Source organism: Muscardinus avellanarius (genome assembly GCF_963383645.1).
Source record: "Muscardinus avellanarius genome assembly, chromosome: 3".
In the NCBI taxonomy this organism is placed as follows: Eukaryota; Metazoa; Chordata; class Mammalia; order Rodentia; family Gliridae; genus Muscardinus; species Muscardinus avellanarius.
In genome coordinates, this window is record NC_137788.1 from 48,646,122 (window position 1) to 48,660,369 (window position 14,248).

At 40.9% G+C, this 14,248-nt stretch overlaps 1 protein-coding gene across 1 annotated transcript in view; it reads right to left on the minus strand.

The window, feature by feature from the left end:
- FYB2 (FYN binding protein 2) overlaps positions 1-14,248 on the minus strand; it is a gene marked incomplete at both ends in the record, with an annotated part of 98,148 nt that overhangs the window by 62,787 nt on the left and 21,113 nt on the right. The window lies entirely within an intron of this gene.

A 14,248-nucleotide genomic window follows, 5' to 3' on the forward strand; every position in this document is an offset into this window, starting at 1 on the left:
AACAATTACTGATAATCTCCTTAGTACAAACTTTTGATGCTTCCTACTGCCTAAAAAATAAGTCACAAACTGCTTCAGATGGCAGGGTTCTTCATAAAGTTCTTTATAGATTAGAGAATAGTGGAATTGTGATCTCCAACCACAGCAAAACATGATCACCTTTTCACCAAAAAAGGCTCTGTATAATTTTACTTGAAACCTCAAATTCCCATCACCCTGGCTTTGCTTATGTGGTCTTGTATCACAAAGTATACTTCCCATCTGTCTACTGTCAGCTGCTTTCTTGCACTTGAAGTTCCACCTCTCCATCAAAATTTCCTCTGGGGAGAACCAGGTAGAATTAAGAGCTTCCCTGTCTTCTTGATGCCTCTGTGGCTTTTTACCACTGTGCAGTGGTAAAAAGAATCAACTTTAGAACTAGATAGGCCTATGTTGAAATTCTGACTCTGCCCTTTATCATCCAGGCAAATACTTTGGGAAACTTGATCTTACCCCTAAATGGAGTTGCATCATGAAAGTAAGTTATCAAGTGGTATAAGGATTATGGATCCTATGTATAAAGTGTTCATCACTCTTGTGGACACGTAGTAGGTCCAGGATAAATAAAAGCTATGAAAGGCTTAAACTCATTTTGGGAGATTTATTATCCCTTTAAATTTACTTCAAATTCGGCATATTGAAGTGTTGATAATGGCAACCCAATCATCAGAATAGAGGAAGGGGTGAGCTTAGGACCATCCAGTGATCTGGCCAGTGGTCCAGCCATATAGGTTTTGCTTGGCTTCTGCTTGATGCTCTTCCTACTACCCCTCCCTTATCCCACTGTAGCTCATTTAGGACAAGCACATCTTGTAATTTCTGCCTTCACAGGAGTAGGAGGACATCTGATGGAGCCATTCCAAAAGGTAGGAGCCACTGTCCTCTCCTGATCACACTGCAGGTTTTAATTTCCTGTACACAGACCATCTCCATGGCAGCGACTTCTGAGTTTGCCAGCTGAGGGAATGTTGGGTGACCTTTTCTCACTGTGTTTACAGTTGACTCACACCTGCCCTCTGAAGACTGAAGGAGGGAGGGAAGTTGAAGAAGCAGTGCAGAGCAGGTGATTGGGAGCTGCTTGCATTTGCATGTACTCTATTTTCTCCTTTCTCTCTCTCTCCCCCACACACCCACACCCCATGCACACTTTTATAGCTCTTCCCAGAAGTTGTGAAGGGCTGATTTCTTATATTTTAGCCAGCAGATAAATCAATTTAGCTACACTTCCTCTCCCTTGATGTGGCAGAAGCCTACATTGGGCATGGAATCTGGAAGCCTGAGTGTGAAGCTCAGCCCAGCACTTTTGTAGTTTTGCACCTTGGGCAATTAATTTCACTCTTCTGAGTCTTACCTTCCTCATTCTAAAATGGGACCTTCATTTCTAACAGCAGCTCAGAGTTAGTATAAGGATAAAATAATACGTGTGCACACCTTAGTAGTAATTTTAAAATGGTGACATAACACACGTAACATAAAATATTACATCGTAACCATTTTAAGTGTACAATATAGTAGTGTTAAATAAATTTACACTGACTGGGTGATATGGTGCATGCCTGTAATCCCAGTACTTGGGAAGCTGAGATAGGAGGGTTGCAGGTTTGAGGTCAGCATCTGCAACTTAGCAAGACTCTTAGTAACTTAGCAAAACCCTGTTTCAAAAAATAAATAAATAAATAAAGTAGAGCTGGGGATATAGTTCAAAGTTAGAGTGTCCCTGGGTTCAATCCCCAGCAACACACACACACACACACACAACATGTACAAGTACACAGATTCATACTATTATGCAACTAATTTCCGGGACTCTTAATTTTTCAGAACCAAAACTCTGTGCCCATTAAGTAACAGCTCTGCATTTTCACTTCTCTTTCTGTCCCTATGCTTTTAACTATTCTAGATCCCTCACATAAGTGAGATCATCTAGTATTTGTCTTTTTGTGACTGGCTACTTCACTTAGTACAAGAGCCTCAAGGTTTAACTTTATTTATTTATTTATTTATTTATTTATTTATTTATTTATTTTACTGGGGGTGGAACCCAGGGCCTTTTCTACCTCCGGGCTATACTCTCAGACTTATTTTGTACTTTATTTGGAAAGAGGGTCATTAAGTTGCTGAGAGCCTCACTAAGTAGCTGAGGCTGGCTTTGAACCTGTGTGATCCTCCTGTCTCAGTCTCCCAAGCACGGGGATTACAAGCATGCGCCACCACGCCCGGCTTAGCCATATTTAATCATGTGTTAGAATTCCTTTTCTTCTTTAGGCTGAATAATATTCACTATTTATATACATAAAAGTTCTGTTTACCCATTTATCCATCGATGGACACTTGGGTTGCTTTTACATTTTAGCTACTGTGAATGATACTGCTAGAAAACTAGGTGTACAACTGTCTCTTTGAGGCTCTGTTTTAAATTTAAATTCTTTTGGCTATGTCCCCAGAAATGGGATTGCTAGATATAGTAATTCTATTTTTAATATTTTGAGAAACCTCCATACTGTTTTCCATAGCAACGATGCCACTTTACATTCCCACCAATAGTGTACATTGATTCTTAAAATTTATCCTCATTCTCATTAACACCTTTTAATAGCAGCCACCCTAATGGGCATGAGTTGGTCAGTGGCTAATCTTTGTGAAGTAGTATAATAATGCTTATATTTAGCTCTTCTCTATCTGAAGCTGTGTGAACTACAATGTTATTGTATGGTAGATTTTAATCTCCATGGGAATGATTGAGAAAAGCTGAACTAGGAAATAGAATTATGGATTTGATAACCTCCAAACTAAAGTCCTGTGTAAAGATTACTGGTTTGGGGAAGAGCAAAACCCCATTATACTCGACTCACAGCTCATTCCTTTGTATAATCAAGGGCTCTGCTCTTAAATATAACATTATATGTTATGGAGACCTAGAAAAGTAGTAAAAATCACAAGAAAATGTTAGTGTTAAGTGGAGAATTCAATAGCAGATGCAATTGCGCCTAGACACCTGCTACAGATTTTTAGAGGTATGGTAGAAAAATTGTTCCTTTTCTCAGTCATGTACCAAATTAAGGGTTGGCCTGAGTACTCTCCAAAGCCTCTCCCACCATGAATACTTAGGTTGTATTTTCTTTGCTTCAGATGGGAAGTAGATGTGATGCATTTTGTTGTTTATTATTTATCTTGTGTAGGTGGGAGTTCCACATGGACGGAATGGGGCAGGTTAATTGGGAAGTGGCCAGGGGTCCTTCTAATTAAAACCATGCTCCATTTTTCCGACTCAACAGTGAACCAGTCCCAAAATATTACTGATCTTCAATTTTTAGTAGCTGTGAGCCTGCCCTTCCTCATGTTATTGCTATGCCTTCAAATCTTTCTCACTGCTTGCAGTGACTTTTTTATGGTCTTTCCATTCCTCCTGCACTCCTCTAATCCTCCACTTATGTAGCCATTAGACAGATCTGTTTAAAAACATAAATCTGATGATGCAATTCCCTTACATGTTTAAAATCCTTCAATTTGGCTTCCCCAAAGCCTTCAAGTAAGCTCAAATACTTTTGCTTAGCACCCAAAATCCATCCTAATCTCAAATCTACTAATTTCGGACATCATTCTGAGCCCCTCCCCAGGAAGTTTTTCCCCCTAAAAACTTTCATATCTCTGTACCCTCGACGGTGTTGCTTCTTCAGCCTGGAATGCCCGCCTTCATCCCAGTTTCTTGGACTAGCCATTTCCTGCTTGTTCAAAATTCAAACCATGTCCCCTCAAAATGTGTATTGGTTGCCTACTAGATGCTAGGTATTAAGGCCACAAAGATAAATAAAGCATCCCCCAGCCTTCTGGAGCTCATGAAATGAGGGAGATAGGCACAAATGGAGCATTCTAATATGACAGAGGAAATTAGTAAACACATGGTGCAAAATCTGCTACAGGAGCACACACACACACACACACACACACACACACACACACACACACACAAGAAAGAGGCTCATGATATGATCTGGAAGTGCAAAGAAAAGGCTTCCTGGGAGGACTCCTCGGCTAAACCCATCAGCTGAGCAAAGAATGCTAGGAAAGGCAGTACAGAGAGAGCACCACAGGCACAGTAACGCGAAACAAAGAACATGCAGGCAGAGCAAGGTGAAACGACATGGGAAGGACAAGTAATTCCACATTTCTAGAGCCCTGGTGCTCAGAGTGTGGGGCTGGAGAAGAAGGCAGAGTCCAAGTCATCTAAAAATAGTGGACTTTATCTTTGGAATGTACCCTGGAGTAGCTAAATGCAATTTCTAACTGAAAACATCTTCCATGCCTACTATATGTAAAAGAGCAACTCCCTTTCACTCTGCCCACCTTACCTTATGTAGATGGGCTCATACAACCCTGTCCAGTGAACCTTTCCCTGGTATAGGTCCTCTAAGTCTCAGAGATGCATCTCCTAGGTGCTCTTTTAGCTAGAATTTTTACAAGCAGAGGTGTCCATAGGAGGCGAGGGAAAAGAGCAGGGCAGTGTATCGTTGAGGGGAACCTGTGGCAGAGGCCACCATGCTGTGCAATGAGTAGCAGCATCTGTGGTTCCTACTGCGACATCCCATGTGGATGCCGGACATTTCCATTAGCTTCAGCATGTAAGATTTTCCCCAATCCTGACTATCCCCAAATAATCTATAATAAATCTCTTTCTGGTCAAACTGGCAGCAACATATTTGGGTGTTTGCAAAAGGAAGTACTGAACAGTACTTTCTAGTTTGTTTTTCTTCTTGGTGCTTGTGAGCACCCAACAGACGGTCTATTTTTCTCAATCAGAAGGTAAACTCCTTGAATCCACTCTGTCGGCATTTTAGTATTTGTTCTCTGCTGTAGCACCAGTACCTGGGAACATTTGGTCCACAGTGGGTGTTCAATAAAATTTGGTGAGTCCTTGATTTACTGTCTTTCAGACCCCATGGAAGGGCATCTTGTTTATCTTGGTGTCCTTAGCACTAGCCCCATGGCTCACAAAAACATTGGAGAATAAATTAAACATTGAATGAATGTTTAGAAAAGTTAGCAAGTTCATATAACACACAAACTACAACCATATAACAGTTTAAATTTCTCTGAAACAAATCTAATAACTTGAATGATTTGTTAATTACAGAAGACAGCCTTGAAAATAGCCCTGGAAAATGCCTGGGCACTTCTACTCTCTGTTCTGGGTAAGTCTCAAATACCTCATCTGTAAACACAGGCCAAAACAATGCCAGCGATATTGTGGGAACAACCTAGATAAAAGACACTGGTGTCCTATAAACAGAAGGGGTTTATCTCTTTGATATGAAAAGGAGGTAACAGCCAGCCAAGAAAAACAAAGCAATTGCTCTTTCAGGAGCATGAGGAGACCAAGGGAGAACAGTAACAGGTCTGAATCTCCATTCTCGAGCTATAGTATTATTATGTATAGATGAATATACTTAGTCAAACTAGGGGACAAAAATACTTAAAGGAGATGTCTCTCATTCCATTTTTATTCTATGGGTACATAAGAAATAATAAGGACAATTAGAAAACAGAAACACTTACATGATATTGCTTTATGATGGACACTGTGCCGCTTTTTCCACATGAACCTGTTAAACCCCAGTGTATTCCCAGCTGTGAGCCTAACTGGTATCTCAAAGGTCACATTGAGGAAGGATCAGAACTTGGATTCAGGTCATGCAAAATGTGGCTTCAGAGCTCATGCACTATCCTGGACAACTTAAACCCAGAAATTTGCTTCATGGGTCTAGACACTTTTTGACAATTTTTTTTAAAGAAATAAGCTAGAACCTGATCATCTAAACATGAGTGCTATAATGTCAACTTTTTTAGAAGAACCCCCCCATGCTACTTTCAGACACTTGATAACTGTGTTTTTCTATTCTCATCATCCTTATTATCAACTTGTACATATTCTATATTCATTTCTCTCCAAAAGAACCCTACAAAACAGGCACTGCCACTGCCCTGGGTTGCAGGTAAACTAAGGTTTAAAGAGAGAAAATAATGCCCCTAGCTTACACAGAAGGTGGTACAGGAATTGGAATCGAAGTCTGCATAATTCCAGGACCCCTTTTAGGTATTCTGTGAATATACTTATAAATTTAGCTCAAATTTATAATTCTTTTGCATTCTTATAGAAATTTCATAGCCAATTTTGTGTATGTTACATTTTCTTTTAAAATTATATAATAATCATTTTATTGAAACAAATGATAATCCCAGGAAACCAATCTTCTTTTGCTTTTAAATTTCTTTCTTAGCTGGGTGTGGTGGCGCACACTTGTAATCTCAGCATTCAGGAGGCTCGTGGTTCAGGAGGATCGTGGTTCGTGGACAGCCTCAGCTACCTAGTGAGGCCCTCTGCAACTAAGTGAGACCCGGTTTCAAAATAAAGAATAAAAAATAGGGCAGGGGTGTAGCTTGGAGGTCGAATGCCCCTAGGTTCCACCCCCAGAAACCGCAAAAAAAAAAAAAAAAAATTCTTTCTTAGCCAGCCATAGTGGTGCACACCTGTAATCTTAGTAACTGAGAGGCTCAAACAGAAGAATCTCGGGTTCAAGGCCAGCATCAACAATTTAGTGAGAACCTCAACACCTTAGCAAGACCCTAGTTCAAAATGAAAAATAGAAAAAGACCTGGGGGTGTAGCTCAGAGGTAGACTCCCACTGGGTTCCATCTCCAATACCCGAAATAAAAATCTTCTCTCAAATATTTTTTCTTTTTACACTGACATTATCAAAACATTATTTCTAATTTACATATTTTATTTTATTTTTTGTGGTACTGGGGTTCCTGGAAGCCCATCTACCTCCAGGCTACACTCCCAGACCTATTTTATATATATATATTTTTTTTATTTGGAAACAGGGTCTCTTAAACCAGTGCGGCTGGCTTCGAACCAGCGCGATCCTCCTGTCTCCACCTCCCAAGCGCGGGGATTACAAGCATGCACTCCCGGTTCCATATTTAAATTTTTTTTAATGAATTACATGGTAATTGTACCTATGTGTTCTTAGATTTCCAAGGTAGTTCTGATTAAATGTTTGGTTCTAATATATGCAGAACCAAACAACAAAAACAATTTGGTATTAAACCTTTTCAAAATGAAATTTCAAATGAGAAAATTTGTGTTAAATCACATGTCTCTACTTGTTGTTTATAAAGTATGATAGAAGAGCTGCTCCATGCTCTCCAGAGTTTACCGTTGCTGTACCAGGCTGTGGGGTAACCTCCTCCTGAGTCACAGCTCTCTGGGCTTCTATTTACTGCAGCATACATCACACCACGCTGCAAGCTGATGTGGAAAAGAACTACAAGTGCTTGATAAATTAGAAGTGACTTGGCAAAAGAACATATGTAAGATGAGTTCTAAAAAGAGAAGGCACTATTTTGATACATATTCCTTGATTTAGAAAGAACTGTTAACTAAACTTTGAATTTCTGCAGATTGCTGGATATTGTCCTCCACATGAAAAAGCACAGGCAACACTCATAGCAGTGGCTGATTCCAAGTCTGAACATTCTTCTCCTGGTAAACAAATGCAAGAGCCATACAGGATATGCAAACTCAAGCTCCAAGGCACAGAGAAGGCAGCGGAAGCCAAGAAATTATACACCCAGGAAGAGAGGCAGAGATAGCTGTCAAATCTTCCCTAAGATGGAAAGAAATAAAGGTCTTAAAAATAGCATCTGAGTCATCCTTCATAAGTAAAAGGGCTTCAATTCCACATTAACCACTCTGAGGGTTATAACAATGGTGAATTGTGTGTGTGTTCTTGGTACCAGTAACTAATTCTTAAGCTCCCCAGAAGGGGTCGGAGCAACGGAGCAGAGCACTGTGTGAATCCTCTCACCTGCCCTCTGATCAGACACAAAATGGAAAGTTTAGATGCTTCCATCCAAAGTCATAAGGACTTGTAATTGCTTCCTCATTAGGTGTCTGGGCCCTGGTAAGTGCTTTTGGTAAGATTGCCCCGCTTCTCCCGCATGTCCCATGTTAAAAAGGTGGCATCCAGAGCTCCCAGTGCTACAGGTAAAACCTCTCCTCCCCTGTCATGACATTGCCCACTGCGCTATAAAGGCAGCGTGGAGTCCTTCATGGGTCATGTGTCTCTGGGCACTTGTCTGGGTCAAGACCCAGGTCTGGGCTGCTTACTTCTGTCTTGGAGCTTATTATATATACTCTAACTTCACAACTGTTCACTGGTCTTTCTCTCCCACCAAACATCATCTTTTCCAATGCAGGAACCATCATTCCATCAATGTATTTTCAGCTGATAGCTGGACCAGCTAAACAGAACAATTTCAAACATTCAGGCCCTATTTTAGTCAAAGCCGTCATTTAAACAATATCTTAAACACAGTACTGTCTGTGGTGTCAATAAATACACAGTAAGACTGAGTATTAGTTCGGCCAGGTCCTTTCAGAGAATCCTTCCCAAAGGAAATGGTTTTCATTGGCAAAGGGGAGCTCTGAAGACATGCTGGGCTAATGGAACAGCACAGGTAGAGGCAGGAAGGGCTGTGGTATTTTTAGGTGAGCAGATCAGAACAGCCAGAGTGTAGAGTAAATGGTATGGAAAGAAGACTGCTAGTATTCTTCCCCAAAGCCTTTCCTATTTAGGGCCTCCAAGGCCCTCATCAAGGAATTAATAGAGATCCTCAGGTGCCTTTGCAGGACAAGAACAAAAAAAGATGTTTTGGTGTAGATGGTCTTTGGGGAGATTTATTTCAGTTTGCTGCTCTCTTGTCTTTTTCTGTCCACACTCTTCTCTCCATGAAGGCCTCTCTGTCCATCTACCACCATTCTCAGAGTCAATAGAAATTTCTTCCATGTCTGTCAATGGATAAAGGACTTACAGAATTATGGAACATTGTCACAATGGAATTCTACTGAGCGATAAAGAACAAAATTATGTCATTTGCAGGAAAATGAATAGACCTGGAGAATATTATTATGTTAAATGAGATTAGCCAGTCACAGAAAGTAAAGACTCCCTTGTTTTCTCCCATATGCAGAAGCCAGAGAGTAGTTGGTATACAAGTGGGACTTTAGATAAGGCCCTAATAGTCCTTTAGAACCAATGCAAGTGCTCATCTCCCCACTGACCATCATGGAAGCTTGTGAATTGGCTCTTCCTTTGTCAAACCACTGCCATTCATTTCTCCCCCTTCAGAAGGCTTCATGTCTTCTCTGTCTTTGGAAAGTTGTTTGGATTCTCTAGGATCTAGTTTTAACATCAGCAATACAACTCTAACCTAGTCTATAATATTTATACAAAAAGCCAGTCCAGATATGTTTTAGAATTCAAAACTGTTCCAATTTAAGTAAGTAATCTATTATAAATTCTGTATATGGATACTGAAGTGTGGTTGAGGCAGCATGCTGTGCTCCAACCTGTTACTATTTCTGCAGTAAAACGTACTAATATTCATCTCACGCTGAATAAAGACCATAAATTGTATCATGTTGTTTGAGGTAGGCTTTTGATATCAAAACAGTTATGACAGATTAGTAGTTTCTGGAGTTTATTGAATTTTGAAATTGCAGGTAAGGGATCATGGACTTTGTTCTATCCACCTGGTTGGGTTCTTTCAAGGCTTAAGGAGGAAAAGCAAAGCATAAGGCCCCAGGCATGATAAATGGCAGCTGTAATTACAGATATTCTCTAGTCCCGAGGCTCTTCTTCTACTGAGATTTTTGCAATCACCTCCTAATGGGCAACCTGGCACCATACAAACATTTCCTCAGTGATCTGATGTTTCTAAAGGACAGTCTTATTCTCAATGTCACTCTTGTTTTATACTCACAAACATTTCAATGTCAGTCACTAAGCCAAACATGAGCAGGAAGGAAGAGGGAGGGAATGGGGTGGGAATTGGGTGAGGGCTAAAGTGACATGAACATATATGCTTCTAACATCTTGTATTCCATTAGGATGTATGACTATAATGCACCAATAAAAAGTAAAAAAAAATAAAAGTAAAAAAAATAAAACTAATCATAATTAGTTATCATCTAAGATGCTAACTGCCCCACATTCTTGATTTGGTCCCAAACCACTGTTATATTTTTCTCTTTATTTTCTTCTTCTTTTTTTTTTCTTTAGCTGCTAAGGATAGAGCCCAGGGTCTCATACAGGCTAGGCAAATTCTCTGCCACTGAGTCCTGCCCTCAGCATTATGTTGCTGTGACATAAAAGTCCTGGGCATCCCCTGGTGTGGGCCATGTTTCCCTTTATCCTACCACAGCCTGCGCTTTACCCACTATCTGAAATGTCCAACATGTACTTGCCAGACATCTACTATCCCAAGTCTACTAATCCTCTGAGAACTGGTCCAAGGCTCCTCTACTGACTGTTCCCACTGAAATGTAACCTCTCCCTCCTCAGATTGCTTCTGGCAATGATCATCCATTTTGACTGTATTGGGATGTCCTAAGGACTCCTGATATTGCCCCATCGAAATAGAATCTCTGGGGAGTCTGCCTTTTATGAAACAACCTGAATACTTAATGAATAGATAGATAGACACACATATTGTCCAAGAATCAATTTAGAAGTATCTTACAGCTTTTCTTCTGTAAATCTGTTTTGGTCTTAGGCCTCTTATCACTTTCCCTGTCCTACTACAATTATTCAAGTGGATGCCTTCCTTTCCCTATATCCCATATATCCTTCAGCATTCTTGCAGCCATAATCTAAATATCTGACCACATAACTTAGAGAAAAGAAGATTTATTTTATTATGGTTTTGGGCTCAGTCTGGGTTGCTCCTCACACCATGGAGATCAAGGCCAGAAGCAAGAGAGAGTCAGCGGAGGAATGAAAAACCATATTTATATACTCCCCTAGGCCATACTCCTGCGGACTCCCTCCTCCTGTCACACCCTACCAGCCTACCAGGTGCCTTCCAGGTAAATCCATTGCAATGGACTTATCCACTTTATGGACACACTCATCTCTTCAGGGCCCACAGGTTCAAGCATGATGATGGACTTCAAGTGCTCCATAAATACTTGCCAAAGTAATGCTGAATGCAATAAATAAACAGATTTTTTTGGAATAATATCCTAGAATGTATTCTCTTTCAAAAGGCTTTCTCAGAGAACTACCAATTAATTTCATGCCAACAATACATCTAACTTGCAGCTCCAGGCATGCTACTCCCCTGTTTAACATCCTTCAGTGGTCCCCTATGAACCTGATGACAAATTATACATTCCTTAGCCAAGCCTGGAAGACCACCTCTGATCTTGTCCTACTACATCTCCATCTTCATTGCCCACTACCGTGTCTCTAACTCAGCCCTCTAGGAAAATCCAACTTGCCTCTGTACATTTGCTCATGCCGTTCTTTCTGCCTGGAATGCCCTTCTTGTGCTTATTTGCAGGGCTACACTTATTCCATTTCTAAGACTTAGTTGAGTATCAATCCCTTCCTGATTCTTCTTCTGGCTCTTGGGTTGGCTAAGTGCAACTGCTTCATGCCTTTATAGTATCATATCCTTAGGTGTCTTTGCAGTTATCTAATTTTATTATGTTTATCTACAAATTTGCTTTACACACACCATACTCTCATGGACAGGTCCTCACTGGTATGGACTCCATTGCTTTCTTTGTTACACATGCTTCTTTCATTGTGTCTAGGCACAAAGAGAATAGATGGACGTGTTCATTTGAATTAAATTGAGTTGATCAAAACCCCTTTATAGGTATTTATGGATGTGGAAACTGAGGAAAAAAATTGAGTAATCCCAGGTAAAAAAAAAGTTGCATAAAATTCTGATTATCTTACACCGTTTTATGTTATTATACTTCCAGGTACTATGCACAGCAACACATGTATATTGTCAATGACTGCAATCTTTACAACTGGCTTCTGAGTTTGTTCCCAGAGATGAGGGCAGAACCAAAGATTTGTGTTTTTCAAAGCTTGCTCAGGTCATAAAAGGAATGAATGCTGGAGCTAAGAACTGAGCCCAGCAAGGATGCCACAGCCTGTGATGTTTTGAAATAAACTCGATGCTACAGTACACCTTTTCTGGTTTTTTTTTTTTTAATGCCTTTTCATTAACAAAACTGTTTCCCTCCTTTTTCCCAGATCAATCCCACACTTATTTGTGGTGTGCCTACTGTGGATAATAGAAATGAAGGAGACAGACATAGGCTTTGCCCTCCTGAGGTTCAGTCTTGAGAAAAGACCTCATAAACAGACAATGACAGTACCCCACAGTCGCTGTACCAGGGGCAGGGCAGGGGAAAGCTAACTGGATTTGAGGAGAAAAGGGACCCTCCCAAAGATGTAAACAAAAATGAGCTTCACCAACAAAGGGTAGGGCATTATAGGTTGAGGAGACCAACCCTGAACCCTTAAAGACAAGTGGGCTTGGGAGAGCCTGGCAAGTAGAGGAAGCCTGCAACCTGACTGAAATACGAGATGAGGAAAGGTTAGAAATGGGGCTGGGCAGCAACACAAACCTTGTGTTATGGTTAGATTTAGACTGGCCCCTTGAAGATATCATAAATTGGTGTTTGGAGCTGATGTATTTGAGTCTTGAGGGTTGTAATCCCAGAAATAGGTAAATCCATGACCTGGGTGGTACTTGGTAGACCCGTAGGGTGTGGCTAGAGGTGGGTCCCTGGGGGTGTGGCCTTGGGATTAAATAAAGAGTTCTTCCTTTCCCTGCCTTTTACTTCTGGCCTTCATTATGTAAAGGGCACAGCTTAAAGAAGTGAGGTTCTGATGCCTTTCAGGAAATCAGTCCCCTCATCAATAATAATGCAATGGACACACGATGACTTCCATACACTATAATATTGCTGCACTGTATTCTGTAGTGGGGTAAGGAACTTGGAGGGAAAATTGGGCCATACACCCTCAGATGCCAATTTCAAAGTGCAGCTCCCAGCAAAGGGGCTCAAGCTTAGCTTTGTTGAGCTAACAAAGGGGGGTTAGCTCTGGGGATCAGGGGCTGAGGTCAGAATTTATGATCTTTACAAACAGACCAAGTTGCCCAGCTGCCCTGTTGCCAGCTGTCCTGATTACCTGCCCCACACTTGCTTGTTTGGCTTTGCAACTTGCAGCAAGAATGGCGGCTTCACCAGAAATTGACTGCTTAGGGAGCTGGGAAAATACCCACAGAGTATGTGTGGGAGGGCTTCAGGCTCCTCGCTCCTCCGACTTCAGGCGGAAGAGTCACTCTGTCCTCTGGGTTTATGTTAGTTTTATGTAAATTGCAATTTACTAAACATCCAAAAATCAAGGGATGAAAAACCTCTTCTAATTACTCTATTGCCTTTATACTACAGCATATGATACAAACTCTTTAGCTAATGTCTCTATTTAAATGTTTTGACTTTGATATGTTTTTTAATGTATATCCTGTACATGAGGGAATTTCCCTCTTCCTCTGCCCATCCTCTTCAGTTAGGTTGTCTCATTTTTATTTTTTAGGTTTTTTTTTTTTTTTTTTTCGTGTGTGTGGTACTGGGATTCCTGGAAACCCTTCTATCTCCGGGCTACACTCCCAGATCTATTTTTGTACTTTTTAAAATTTGGAAACAGGGTCTCTTAAGGCAGCGCGGCTGGCTTCGAACCTGCGCGATCCTTCTGTCTCCACCTCCCAAGCGCGGGAATTACAAGCGTGCGCCACCATGCCCGGCTTTTTCAGTTTTTGTTTTTTTTTTTAATATTAAGAGTCCTGTTCACTGAAAGACACAGTTCAATAAATCAAGGACATCTTTTTCAATGAAATTGGGTAGATTTTATAGGCATTAAACATTTCCATATTTTAAAGAAGGGATATCCCTGTGGGATTTTTATCTACCTTCTTTCTCAAAAATTAGCAAGAGAAGTCATTTTTAAGACCTAGAGTGCCAGTCATCTTTGTCATCATCACATCCTCTTCCTCCAGCATAGCTGCCTACATGCTGTTGCTGCACCACAGTTACCATCTGGATTTTGATCATCCCCAGAGTCTCATGAGCATAGGTGGGGATTTGGGACATGATTGAATCCCAGTGCTTTGACCTCACCAGTGAATGAACCCACTGATGGCTGAATGGACTGCTGGGGGGTGGGACCTAGGGACCTAGTGGGAGGAAGTGTATAATTGAGGGAAAGCCCTGGAAGAGTTCATTCTCTCATTCCTCCTCCTCCTCTCCTCCTCCTCCTCCTCCTCCTCCTCCTCCTCC